The 14,855-nt window shown below is 39.3% G+C and overlaps 1 non-coding gene and 1 pseudogene across 1 annotated transcript; one reads left to right on the forward strand and one right to left on the reverse strand.

Annotated features, from left to right (window-relative positions):
- The window catches only part of LOC129466906 (small ribosomal subunit protein uS17-like), a 153,614-nt pseudogene that overhangs the window by 136,525 nt on the left and 2,234 nt on the right, over window positions 1-14,855 (reverse strand).
- LOC129467179 (U5 spliceosomal RNA) lies at window positions 11,770-11,885 on the forward strand. Its single transcript, XR_008652301.1, has one exon. It is a non-coding gene; the product is annotated as a U5 spliceosomal RNA (small nuclear RNA).

Consider the following 14,855-nt stretch of genomic DNA (forward strand, 5'->3'; position numbering starts at 1 on the left):
GCCGATTCTGTACAAGTGGATATGAACACTATGGAATGGTGCATTTACTAAAACATCCTATTTGAAGAGATAAGGTTCTGACTTACAAAAGGTCTATTTCCTCTTTCAACCACTACTGCCTTTTCGAAGTACACAACTGGAGAAGCTGAATAGGTTGGATTGTCAATATTGACGAGATTTTTAAAGGCCTAAAAAAATTTATGGAAAATGGCTGATTGCCTCACTGTCAAAATTCTTATTCCTATTGAGTAAATTTAGCACATATGATAAAATTATTTATCCAATATTGCTTATGGAAACAGAAAATTTTAGAAAGCCTTATGTGCATTATTTTTCTGGTTCCCACAAGAAAAATAAAACGGGAGAGAAGGTTAGGGACAGAGCTGCACAAGGTCAAGCAGAAAATATGCTGAAAATGTAGGGCCCTAATTCCCTGACTTTTATGTTAAGTTGTTGCTATTCAAGTACTTACATACAATGATGTTTATCACTGCATACTTCAAATTATGAATGTAAGGAATAGTGACATTTAAGCTGCCAAACACAGTAGATTAAAAAAATAGTTTACTCAGCATATCAAGAAATCCAGAGATGATAGGCGGTTGCTAGCATTGGTTTAAATGTTCAGTGATTTTGTCAAAGCCAAGTATCTAATTTCTTTTCTCTCATGGATGAAAAATGGGTACGATAGCTCTGAACATCTCATTCCTTACCAAGAAGAAATAGGTAAGAGATGATACCAGCTTTGGCTGTCCCATTTTATCTGGAAGGCAAGATGTTTCCTGGAACTTCCCCCTCAACTATCACAAAACTTGAGCTTATTTCTCAATGGCTGGAACTTGTAAGTGAGGCTACAAAACTAAATATTCCTAGATATTGTAGAGGTAGGTTAGTGAGAAGGGATTTGGGAATGGGTGTTTCTCTGCCAAGTTTTAGGGTTGGCCACAGAAAAACCAGGAAATACCAAAATATCCAACAATACAAGATTGACTGAGTGTCACATGCCATATGAATCTCAGGTGGCTGTTAAAAATTGTGTTGTGAGCCAGGTGTGGTAGCTCACACCTGTAATCCCAGCACTTTGGGACCCTGAGGAGGGCGGATCACAGGAGGCCAGGAGTTTGAGACCAGCCTGGGCAACATGGCAAAACCCCATCTCTACTAAAAATACAAAAATTAGCCGGGCATGCTGGTGCATGCCTGTAATCCCAGCTACTCACATACTCATGTGGCCGAGGCATGAAAATTACTTGAACCTGGGAGGCGGAGGTTGTGGTGAGCTGAGATAATGCCACTGCACTCCAGCCTGGGTGACAGAGCAAGATCCCATCTAGAAAAAAAAAATACTGTTGCAGATAGTTTACAGGCTAAATTATCTATAAAGTATTATCAACTAAACATTTAATATAAAATAATAAGAAAATTTCAAATGTTTTAGAGCAAAATAAATACATATTTAAAAATTTTAAATGGATGGATACAAAAAGAAAAAAAATGGAAGTTATATTCCAAAAATGTTGACTTCAGTTGAGTTTTTCAGGAAGCAGACTCTGAAGCAGAGGTTTGTATGCAGGTGATTTACTGGTGAGAACACTCAGGAACAGCACCTGTTAAGGGAAGCAGGGGCAGGATTGGGCAGAGGGGGAGGGTGAATTGCAGGGCAGTTGCCACAGAGGCATTAACTTGTCTCAAGGGACACTCTAAAGCTGGGATATCCCAGATTGTGCCAATTGACTCGATGCCTTTGTACCTCCACCACTGACCAGTCATTGGATTTGAGCTGACCCAAGGAGGGGAATGGTGGGTGAGGCAGTTTCCCTCACTGAAGACAATTTTAGAGAGGAATTAAACTCTGAGCCAGCAATAGCCAACATTCTTGGTAGCTATATCTTGGGATCTGGGCAGCATACCACAGCATCCACTAGAAATGTCAACAGTGATTATCTTAGTTTGGGGATTAATATGCTTTATTTTTCTATATGCTTTATTTTCTTTATATGCTTTATTTTTCCAAATTTTTCTATATATGATTTATGTCTTCCAAATTTTTCACAATAAACACAGCATTGTACTAAGGATTAAATGAGTCAATTCATGTAAAGCACTTGGCATAACTCCTATAATTTACGAAATATTCAATATATTTATAAATGATTATTTTGTATTTAGAAAGAAATCTGTATATATATGTACACACATACATTTCTTTCTAAATTCAAAATAATCATAGGTAAATTTATTGAGTACTTAATGTACATACATATATAATTTAAAAAGAAAATATAAATATATACATTGTCAAAAAGAATGAAAGTGTGAAAAAGGATTTAAAATAACACATGGATCTCGCTGTTCATTTTGGTTTATTTTGGTTTATCTGATCTGTGAAAGTCTTTCTTATAACATTGTTTCTTTCTAGCATTGTCCAATAGAAAGTTTTGTGATGATGAAAATTTCTGTATCTGTGCTGTCCAATATGGCAGTCAGTAGCCACAGGAGACTACTGAACATTTGAAATGTGACTAGTACAACTAAGGAAGTATATTTTTAAAATTTTATTTCATTTTAAATTCATTTAAAATGTAAATAGCCACATGTTGCTGGTGGCTACTATATCTGACAGCATGGCTTTAGACCAACACTGGGCAATGGTTATTTAGAGAACAGATTTAAAATATTATTTCTCTCTTGAAGCTTGGATTAGTTTCTTACTCCATTGCTCTGTATAATTCCCTAACCTTGATTTTAAAATCTCATTATAATTAGATATGTAGAAAAACAAAATAGGAAGAGCTAATTAAGTGTAAATAAGAGTGTGTTTATGTGTGAGTGTTGTCATACGAAAGGAAAAGTAATTTAGTTGAAAGTAAGATGTTCGGGGGTGGAGCCAAGATGGCCGAATAAGAACAGCTCCGGTCTACAGCTCCCAGCCTGAGCGGCACAGAAGACGGGTGATTTCTGCATTTCCGTTTGAGGTACCGGGTTCATCTCACTAGGGAGTACCAAACAGTGGGTGCAGGACAGTCGGTGTAGCACACTGTGTGCGAGCCGAAGCAGGGCGAGGCATTGCCTCACTCGGGAAGCGCAAGGGGTCAGGGAGTTCCCTTTCCTAGTCAAAGAAAGGGGTAACAGACGGCACCTGGAAAATCGGGTCAGTCCCACCCTAATACTGCGCTTTTCCAACGGGCCTGGAAAACAGCACACCAGGAGATTGTGTCCCACACCTGGCTCGGAGGGTCCTATGCCCACGGAGTCTCGCTGATTGCTAGCACAGCAGTCTGAGACCAAACTGCAAGGTGGCAGTGAGGCTGGGGGACAGGCGCCCGCCATTGCCCAGGCTTGCTTAGGTAAACAAAGCAGCCAGGAAGCTCGAACTGGGTGGAGCCCACCACAGCTCAAGGAGGCCTGCCTGCCTCTGTAGGCTCCACCTCTGGGGGCAGGACACAGACAAACAAATTCAGCAGAAACCTCTGCAGTCTTAAATGTCCCTGTCTGACAGCTTTGAAGAGAGTAGTGGTTCTCCCAGCATGCAGCTGGAGATCTGAGAACAGACAGACTGCCTCCTAAAGTGGGTCCCTGACCCCCGAGCAGCCTAACTGGGAGGCACCCCCCAGTAGGGACAGACTGACACCTCACTCGGCCAGGTACTCCTCTGAGACAAAACTTCCAGAGGAACTATCAGACAGCTGAATATGTGGTCTCACGAAAATCCACTGTTCTGCAGCCACCACTGCTGACACTCAGCCAAACAGGGTCTGGAGTGGACCGCTAGCAAACTCCAACAGACCTGCAGCTGAGGGTCCTGTCTGGTAAAAGGAAAACTAACCAACAGAAAGGACATCCACACCAAAAACCCATCTGTACATCACCATCATCAAAGACAAAAAGTAGATAAAACCACAAAGATGGGGAAAAAACAGAGCAGAAAAACTGGAAACTCTAAAAAGCAGAGCACCTCTCCTCCTCCAAAGGAATGCAGTTCCTCACCAGCAACGGAACAAAGCTGGATGGAGAATGACTTTGACGAGTTGGGAGAAGAAGACTTCAGACGATCAAACTACTCCAAGCTATGGGAGGAAATTCAAAACAATAGCAAAGAAGTTAAAAACTTTGAAAAAAAATTAGATGAACGGATAACTAGAATAACCAATGGAGAGAAGGGCTTAAAGGAGCTGATGGAGCTGAAAGCCAAGTTTCGAGAACTACGCGAAGATTGCAGAAGCCTCGGGAGCCGATGCGATCAACTGGAAGGAAGTGTATCAGTGATGGAAGATGAAATGAATCAAATGAAGCCAGAAGGGAAGTTTAGAGAAAAAAGAATAAAAAGAAATGAACAAAGCCTCCAAGAAATTTGGGACTATGTGAAAAGACCAAACCTACGTCTGATTGGTGTACCTGAAAATGATGGGGAGAATGGAACCAAGTTGGAAAACACTCTGCAAGATATTATCCAGGAGAACTTCCCCAATCTAGCAAGGCAGGCCCACATTCAGATTCAGGAAATAAAGAGAACGCCACAAAGATACTCCTCGAGAAGAGCAACTCCAAGACACATAATTGTAAGATTCACCAAAGTTGAAATGAAGGAAAAAATGTTAAGGGTGGCCAGAGACAAAGGTTGGATTACCCACAAAAGGAAGCCCATCAGACTAACAGCTGATCTCTTGGCAGAAACTCTACAAGCCAGAAGAGAGTGGGGGCCGATATTCAACATTCTTAAAGAAAAGAATTTTCAACCCAGAATTTCATATCCAGCCAAACTAAGCTTCATAAGTGAAGGAGAAATAAAATACTTTACAGACAAGCAAATGCTGAGTGATTTTGTCACCACCAGGCCTGCCCTAAAAGAGCTCCTGAAGGAAGCACTAAACATGCAAAGGAACAACTGATACCAGCCACTGCAAAAACATGCCAAATTGTAAAGACCATCGAGGCTAGGAAGAAACTGCATCAACTAACGAGCAAAATAACCAACTAACATCATAATGACAGGATCAAATTCACACATAACAATATTAACTTTAAATGTAAATGGGCTAAATGCTCCAATTAAAAGACAGAGACTGGCAAACTGGATAAGGAGTCAAGACCCATCAGTGTGCTGTATTCAGCAAACCCATCTCACGTGCAGAGACACACATAGACTCAAAATAAAGGGATGGAGGAAGATCTATCAAGCAAATGGAAAACAAAAAAAGGCAGGGGTTGCAATCCTAGTCTCTGATAAAATAGACTTTAAACCAACAAAGATCAAAAGAGACAAAGAAGGCCATTACATAATGGTAAAGGGATCAATTCAACAAGAAGAGCTAACTATCCTAAATATATATGCACCCAACACAGGAGCACCCAGATTCATAAAGCAAGTCCTGAGTGACCTATAAAGGGACTTAAACTCCCACACAATAATAATGGGAGATTTTAACACCCCACTGTCAATATTAGACAGATCAACAAGACAGAAAGTTAACAAGGATATCCAGGAATTGAACTCAGCTCTGCACAAAGTGGACCTAATAGACATCTACAGAACTCTCCACCCCAAATCAACAGAATATACATTTTTTTCAGCACCACATCACACCTATTCCAAAATTGACCACATAGTTGGAAGTAAAGCTCTCCTCAGCAAATGTAAAACAACAGAAATTATAACAAACTGTCTCTCAGACCACAGTGCAATCAAACTAGAACTCAGGATTAAGAAACTCACTCAAAACCGCTCAACTACATGGAAACTGAACAACCTGCTCTTGAATCACTACTGGGTACATAATGAAATGAAGGCAGAAATAAAGATGTTCTTTGAAACCAACGAGAACAAAGACACAACATACCAGAATCTCTGGGACACATTCAAAGCATTGTGTAGAGGGAAATTTATAGCACTAAATGCCCACAAGAGAAAGCAAGAAAGATCCAAAATTGACACCCTAACATCACAATTAAAAGAACTAGAAAAGCAAGAGCAAACACATTCAAAAGCTAGCAGAAGGCTAGAAATAACTAAAATCAGAGCAGAACTGAAGGAAATAGAGACACAAAAAACCCTTCAAAAAATTAATGAATCCAGGAGCTGGTTTTTTGAAAAGATCAACAAAATTGATAGACTGCTAGCAAGATTAATAAAGAAGAAAAGAGAGAAGAATAAAATAGATGCAATAAAAAATGAAAAAGGGGATATCACCACCGATCCCACAGAAATACAATCTACTGATGTAATACATCAGAGAATACTACAAACACCTCTACGCAAATAAACTAGAAAATCTAGAAGAAATGGATAAATTCCTCGACAAATACACCCACCCAAGACTAAACCAGGAAGAAGTTGAATCTCTGAATAGACCAATAACAGGCTCTGAAATTGTGGCAATAATCAGTAGCTTACCAACCAAAAAGAGTCCAGGACCTGATGGATTCACAGCCGAATCCTACCAGAGGTACAAGGAGGAACTGGTACCATTCCTTCTGAAACTACTCCAATTGATAGAAAAAGAGGGAATCCTCCCTAACACATTTTATGAAGCCAGCATCATCCTGATACTAAAGCCTGGCAGAGACATAACCAAAAAAGAGAATTTCAGACCAATAATCCTTGATGAACATTGATGCAAAAATCCTCAATAAAATACTGGCAAACCGAATCCAGCAGCACATCAAAAAGCTTATACACCATGATCAAGTGGGCTTCATCCCTGGGATGCAAGGCTGGTTCAACATATGCAAATCAATAAATGTAATCCAGCATATAAACAGAACCAAAGACAAAAACCACATGATTATCTCAATATATGCAGAAAAGGCCTCTGACAAAATTCAACAACTCTTCATGCTAAAAACTCTCAATAAATTAGGTATTGATGGGAGGTATCTCGAAATAATAAGAGCTATCTATGACAAACCCATAGCCAATACCATACTGAATGGGCAAAAACTGGAAGCATTCCCTTTGAAAACTGGCACAAGACAGGGATGCCCTCTCTCACCACTCCTATTCAACATAGTGCTGGAAGTTCTGGCCAGGGCAATCAGGCAGGAGAAGGAAATAAAAGGTATTCAATTAGGAAAAGAGGAAGTCAAATTGTCCCTGTTTGCAGATGACATGATTGTATATCTAGAAAACCCCATTGTCTCAGCCCAAAATCTCCTTAAGCTGATTAGCAACTTCAGCAAAGTCTCAGGATACAAAATCAATGTACAAAAATCACAAGCATTCTTGTACATCAATCACAGACAAACAGAGAGCCAAATCATGAGTGAACTCCCATTCACAATTGCTTCAAAGAGAATAAAATACCTAGGAATCCAACTTACAAGGGATGTGAAGGACCTCTTCAAGGATAACTACAAACCACTGCTCAATGAAATAAAAGAGGATACAAACAAATGGAAGAACATTCCATGCTCATGGGTTCGAAGAATCTATATCGTGCAAATGGCCATACTGTCCAAGGTAATTTATAGATTCAATGCCATCCCCATCAAGCTACCAATGACTTTCTTCACAGAATTGGAAAAAACTACTTTAAAGTTCATATGGAACCAAAAAAGAGCCCGCATCGCCAAGTCAATCCTAAGCAAAAGAACAAAGCTGGAGGCATCATGCTACCTGACTTCAAACTATACTACAAGGCTACAGTAACCAAAACAGCATGGTACTGGTACCACAACAGAGACATAGATCAACGGAACAGAACAGAGCACTCAGAAATGATGCCGCATATCTACAACTATCTGATCTTTGACAAACCTGACAAAAACAAGAAATGGGGAAAGGATTCCCTATTTAATAAATGGTGCTGGGTAAACTGGCTAGCCATATGTAGAAAGCTGAAACTGGATCCCTTCCTTACACCTTATACAAAAATTAATTCAAGATGGATTAAAGACTTACATTGTAGACCTAAAACCATAAAAACCCTAGAAGAAAGCCTAGGCAATACCATTCAGGACATAGGCGTGGGCAAGGACTTCATGTCTAAAACACCAAAAGCAATGGCAACAAAAGCCAAAATTGACAAATGGGATCTAATTAAACTAAAGAGCTTCTGCACAGCAAAAGAAACTTCCATCAGAGTAAACAGGCAACCTACAGAATGGGAGAAAACTTTTGCAACCTACTCATCTGACAAAGGGCTAATATCCAGAATCTACAATGAACTCAAACAAATTTACAAGAAAAAAACAAACAACCCCATCAAAAAGTGGGCGAAGGACATGAACAGACACTTCTCAAAAGAAGACATTTATGTAGCCAAAAAACACATGAAAAAATGCTCATCATCACTGGCTATCAGAGAAATGCAAATCAAAACCACAATGAGATACCATCTCACACCAGTTAGAATGGCGATCATTAAAAAGTCAGGAAACAACAGGTGCTGGAGAGGATGTGGAGAAATAGGAACACTTTTACACTGTTGGTGGGACTGTAAACTAGTTCAACCATTGTGGAAGTCAGTGTGGCGATTCCTCAGGGATCTAGAACTAGAAATACCATTTGACCCAGCCATCCCATTACTGGGTATATACCCAGAGGACTATAAATCATGCTGCAATAAAGACACATGCACACGTATGTTTATTGCGGCACTATTCACAATAGCAAAGACTTGGAACCAACCCAAATGTCCAACAACAACAGACTGGATTAAGAAAATGTGGCACATATACACCATGGAATACTATGCAGCCATAAAAAATGAGGAGTTCATGTCCTTTGTAGGGACATGGATGAAACTGGAAAACATCATTCTCAGTAAACTATCGCAAGGACAAAAAACCAAACACTGCATGTTCTCACTCATAGGTGGGAACTGAACAATGAGAATCATGGACACAGGAAGGGGAACATCACACTCTGGGGACTGTTGTGGGGTGGGGGAGGGGGGAAGGGACAGCATTAGGCGATATACCTAATGCTAAATGACGAGTTAATGGGTGCAGCAAACCAACATGGCACATGGATACATATGTAACAAACCTGCACATTGTGCACATGTACCCTAAAACCTAAAGTATAATAATAAAATAAAATAAAATAAAAGAAAGTAAGATGTTTGCCAGGCATGGTGGCTAACGCCTGTAATCCCAGCACTTTGGGAGTCTGAGCGCATGGATCACTTGAGGTCAGGAGTTCGTAAACAGCCTGACCAACATGGTAAAACCCCGTCTCTACTAAAAATACAAAAATTAGCTGGGTGTGGTAGCGCATGCCTGTAATCCCAGCTACTTGGGAGGTTGAAGCAGGAGAATTGCTTGAACCCAGGAGACACAGGTTGCAGTAAGCCGAGATCATGCCACTGCACTCCAGCCTGGATGACAGAGTGAAACTCCGTCTCAAAAAAAAAAAAAAAAAATGTAATAATGTATTGCTAATTGTGTGGTACTTTTAGCAAATGATCTGAAAAAAAAAAAAATGAAAACGTTTGTTCTGTGTCAAATATTTGATTCTTGGTAAGCCAAAGAAGACTTCTCCCTGAAACAGTATCTTTCAGTCACACTGTTGATACAGTAAGAAAGATAACTACAGAAACAATTTGACATTGCTTGAATAACAAGTGGAAATCTCTTACTACTGAGGTGGGAGGCCTGTGTGTGTGTGGACAACTCATTAACAGCAGCCAGGTTTATGGAGGAAAGCTACACAAATCTTGGTTTGCATCTTAGCCTTATCAATTACTAGTTCTGTGTATTTGGACAAGTTACTTAATTTTTTGGAGACCCCATTTCTCCATAATCAAGTGGTTAAAAGTACACCTACCTTGAAAACTTATAGGAAGATCAGTCATATATAAAGCACTTGGCCGGGCATGGTGGCTCATGCCTGTAATTCTAACACTTTGGGACACCACGGCGGGAGGACTGCTTGAGCTCAGGAGTTTGAGACCAGCCTGGGCATCATAGTGAGACCTCATCTCAAAGACTAAAAAAATACTATATTAAAAGATGTATAAAGTACTTGGCACACAGTAAGTGCTATATCAATGATAGTTTTACTGTTAGTGTCACATCCAGGAAATTGATCAGGAAAAGGGAAGTAAGCCCAAATAATATCAACTTTAGGTAGTAATTAATTGGCATAATCACAAACTGTAAAATCGATTTTGGAATATGTTACTTTGTATATATTGGCCACAAATGAAATGTCATCCAAGCCAGTACAGTGGCTCATGCCTGTAATCCCAGAACTCTGGAAGGCTGAGGTGGAAGGACTGCTTGAGACCAGGAGTCCAAGACAAGCCTGGGCAACATAGCAAGAGCCCAGCTCTAAAAAATAAATTTTAAAAATCAGCCAGGCACGATGACATGTGCCTATAGTCCTAGCTACAGAGGAGGCTGAAGCAGGATCAGGATCGCTTGGGCCCAGGAGTGAGGCTGCAGTGAGCTATGATTACAGCACTGCGCTCCAGCCTGGGTGGCAGAGCGAGATCTCATCTCTAAAAACATTTTAAATGTAGTCCATTGTTTATTGAATAAATGAAAGAATGAATGCCTTGCTTTGTTCTTAAAGTCCTTTTGTCCCCAAAATGGGTTGTTATAACTAAAATGTTTTTTTCACTGGCATTGTCACGAGGGTTATTTTCAAAGACCTGTGAAGAGCAATACCAAATCAATGGTCTTGAGCAGAGTTGTTTTTCTAGACTTAAGAGAGATTTTGCCTGAAATTAAGAAACAGTTTCTTGAGTAATAAAATATTACTGAAGGAGCAGTTAAGGCTTCCATCCTTAGATATTTTTAGGAAGACAAAGAATTCTCTATGCTGAAAATGTCATCATCTGTGGAAGCCAGCCTCTAGGATAACCTCCAGTGATGCTTGCTTCCTAGCATTCAGGCCCTTCACTAGTCTTCTGCTCAAATTCAACCGAGGGTGGCTCTGAATATGGCAGAGGTGATGTGTGAATTCTGAGGCTAAGTGATAAAAGGCATTGCAGCTCCTGCTTTGGTCTCTGAACCACTTGCTCCAGGATAAGCCAGTGACCATGCTATGAGGACACTCAAGGAGTCCTGTGGAGAGCCCCATGTGGCCAATAGCTCATGCCAAGCTGCCAAGAACGTGAGAGAGCCACTGTGGAAGGGGATTCTCCAGTCTAGTCAAGACTTTAGATGACTACAGCCCTTGCCAACATCTGACTGAAACTTTATAAGAGACTGACATAGAACCGCCCAACTGATCTACTTTTGAATTCCCAACTCACAGAAATTGTGAGATATAATAAATGGTTTTTATTGTTTTAAGCCACTATGTTTTGGGGTTATTCATTACACAGCAATAGATATCTAATATGTTACCAATAACAAATAATGGGCCAGGTGTGGTGGCTCATGACTGTAATCCCAGCACTTTGGAAGGCCAAGGCAGGAGGATCACTTGTGTCCATGAGTTTGAGACCAGCCTGGGCAACATAGCAAGACCCTGTCTCTAAAAAAATAAAAATAAGCAAATAGTTATTGCTGCTATACAAAATATCCTGCTCATGGGCTGAACCATTCAAAGTAATTTCTTGCTTTATAACTTTAACGTTTTAACAGCTTGACATGTCATTAACACTATGTATTTTCTTATATCATTCTTATGAGACAAGAAGAATCAGTCAATTAAATATTTAATGAACATCTGTTAAGTTCAAGGTAGTACTCTAATTTCTAGAAACATACAATTTACCAAGACTGAATCACAAAGACACAGAAAATCTGAACAGACCAATTATGAGTAAGGAGATTGATCCAGTAACCAAAAACTTCCCAATAGAGAAAAACCCAGCAATATTCTGGCTTGTTTTCAGGTCACATAAATTTTTCACCTTTTACTCAAGATTCCTGTGAAGAGGAAAGACTCTGAGTTTTTAGCTAATTTTTTGAGGTCTCCCTTTGGCAGGGCTAGTAAAAAACAAAAAAGAAAGGAAAGGAAAAAAAAGAAAAGCCCAGACCAGATAGCTTCATGGGCGAATTCTACCAAGCATTTAAAACTGAAGAGAAAGGAACACTTCCAAACTCATTTTATGTGGCCAGCATTACCCTTGCATCAAAGCCAGATAAAGATACTACAAAGAAAAGAAAATTATAGGCCAATATCCCTGACTTCTGGCTCTACAGGCAAAAATCCTCAACAAAATATTAGCAAACAAAATTCAATGCCACATTAGAAGTATCATACACTAAGATCAAGTAGGATTTATTCCTGAGATGCAAGGATAGTTCAACATAGGTGAATCAACCAATGTGATATTTCACATTAACTAAACAAAGCATAAAAATCATATGATCAATTCAGTAGATGCAAGAAACAGCATTTAATAATATTCAACATCTTTCATGATAAAAACTCTCAACAAATTAAAGAAGGAATATACCAGAGTAATTAGGCAAGAAAAAGAAATAAAAGTCATCCAAATCAGAAAAGAAGTTAAATTATCTCTGCATATGACATAATCTGATACATAGAAAACTCACCTGGGCACAGTGGCTCACGCCCATAATTCCAGCACTTTGGAAAGTCGAGGCAGGAGGGTTGCTTGAGCTTAGGAGTTTGAGATCATCCTAGGCAACATAGCGGCACCTGTATCTACAAAAAATAAAAAAATTAGCCGAGTGTGGTGGCGTGGGCCTGTAGTCCCAGCTACTTCAGAGGCTGAGGTGGGAGGATCACCTAAGCCCAGGAGGTTAAAGCTGCAGTGAGCTGTGATTATGCCACTGCACTCTAGTCTGGATGACAGAGCGAGACCCTGTCTCAAAAGAAAGAGAGAGAGAGAGAGATTGAAAAGGAAGGAAGGAAGGAAGGAGAAAGAAAGAAAAAAAGAAAGAAAGAAAAAGAAAGAAGGAAAGAGGGAAAGAAAGAAAGAAAGAAAGAAAGAAAGAAAGAAAGAAAGAGAAAGAAATTAGAACAAACCAATTCAGTGAAGTTGCTGGATACAAAATCAACAAATGAAAATTGGTTGCATTTCTATACACTAACAATAAACTACCTAAAAAAGAAATTAAGAAAACATCTCATTTATAATAGCATCAAAAACAATACAATAATTATGAATAAATTTAACCAAGCAGGTGAAAAATCTGTACGCTAAAAACAATAAGACATTGATGAAAGAAAATGAAGACACAAATAAAGATACGTTCATAGACTGAAGAATTAGTATTGTTAAAATGTCTATACTCCCCAAAGCAATCTAGATTCAATGTGATCTCTATCAAACTTCCAATGGCATTTTTTTCATAGAAATAAACAATCCCAAAATTCATATGGAACCACAAAAGTCCTCACATAATCAAGACAATCTTTTTTTTTTTTTTTTTGAGACGGAGTCTTGCTCTGTCGACCAGGCTGAAGTGCAATGGCGTGATCTCGGCTCACTGCAAGTTCCACCTCCCGAGCTCATGCCATTCTCCTGCCTTAGCCTCCCGAGGAGCTAGGATTACAGGCACCCGTCACCACGCCTGGCTAATTTTTTTGTATTTTTAGTAGAGACAGGGTTTCACTGTGTTAGCCAGGATGGTCTCGATCTTCTGACCTCGTGATCTGCCCACCTCAGCCTCCCAAAGTGCTGGGATTACAGGCGTGAGCCACCGCACCTGGCCAATCAAGGCAATCTTGAGAAATGACAACAAAACTAGAGATATCACACTCCCTGTTTTCAAATTATATTACAGAGCTATTCTAATCAAAACAGTGTAGTACTGGCACAAAAACAGACACAGAGACCAATGGAAAAGAATACAGAGCTTAAAAATAAACCCACACATATATGGTCACTAATCTTTGACATGGGCATCCAGAATACACAATAGGTAAAGGATAGTCTCTTCAATAAATAGCGTTGGAAAAACTAGGTATCTAAGGTATCTACCTGCAAAAGGGTAAAATTATATCCTTACTTTACACCCTCCACAAAAATTATATTGAAATGGGTTAAAGACTTAAATATCAGGCCTGAAATTATAAAACTCCTAGAAAAAAATATAGGGGGAAAGCCACTTGACATTGGTCTTGGCAATGATTTTTCAGATATGCACCCAAAGTACAGGCAACAGAAGCAAAAATAAACAAGTTGGACTACATCAAACTAAAAAGTTTCTGCACAGCAAAGGAAACAATCAACAAAATGAAAGGGTAACCTATGCAATGGGAGAAAATATTTGCAAACCATATATCTGGTAAGGAGTTAATATCCAAAATATGTAAGGAACTCATACAACTCAACAGCAAGAAAACAAATTGCCCAATTAAAAATTGGGCAAAGGATGCAAATAGACAGTTTTCCAAAGCAGACATAAAAATAGCCAACAGATACATTAAAACAAACTCAACATAATGAATCATCATGAAAATGCAAGTCAAAACCATAAGATATCACCTCACACCTGTTAGAATGGCTATTATCGAAAAAATGGCCAGGCGGGGTGGCTCATGCCTGTAATTTGAGCACTTTGGGAGGCTGAGGTGGGAAGACTGCTTGACACTAAAAGTTTGAGACCAGCCTAAGCAACACAGCAAGACTGTCTCTATTTAAAAAAAAAAAAAAAAAAAAGACAAGCAATAACAAGTGTTGCTGAGGGTGTAGAGAAACAGGAACCCTTGTACACTGCTGGTGGGAATATAAATTGATACAGCCATTATGGAAAAATAGTATGGAGGTTCCTCAAAAAATTAAACATAGAACTATCATATGATCCAACAATTCCACTTCTGCATTTATATCCAAAGGATTACTCACAATAGTCAAGATACAGAAACAATGCGTCTGTCAATGAATGAAGAGATAAACAAAATGTAGTAAATACAGACAATGGAATACTTACCCATAAAAAGGAAGGAAATCCTGACATTTGTGACAACATGGATAAACCTGGAG

The sequence above is a fragment of the Symphalangus syndactylus genome, chromosome 17 (genome assembly GCF_028878055.3).
Source record: "Symphalangus syndactylus isolate Jambi chromosome 17, NHGRI_mSymSyn1-v2.1_pri, whole genome shotgun sequence".
Taxonomy (NCBI): Eukaryota; Metazoa; Chordata; class Mammalia; order Primates; family Hylobatidae; genus Symphalangus; species Symphalangus syndactylus.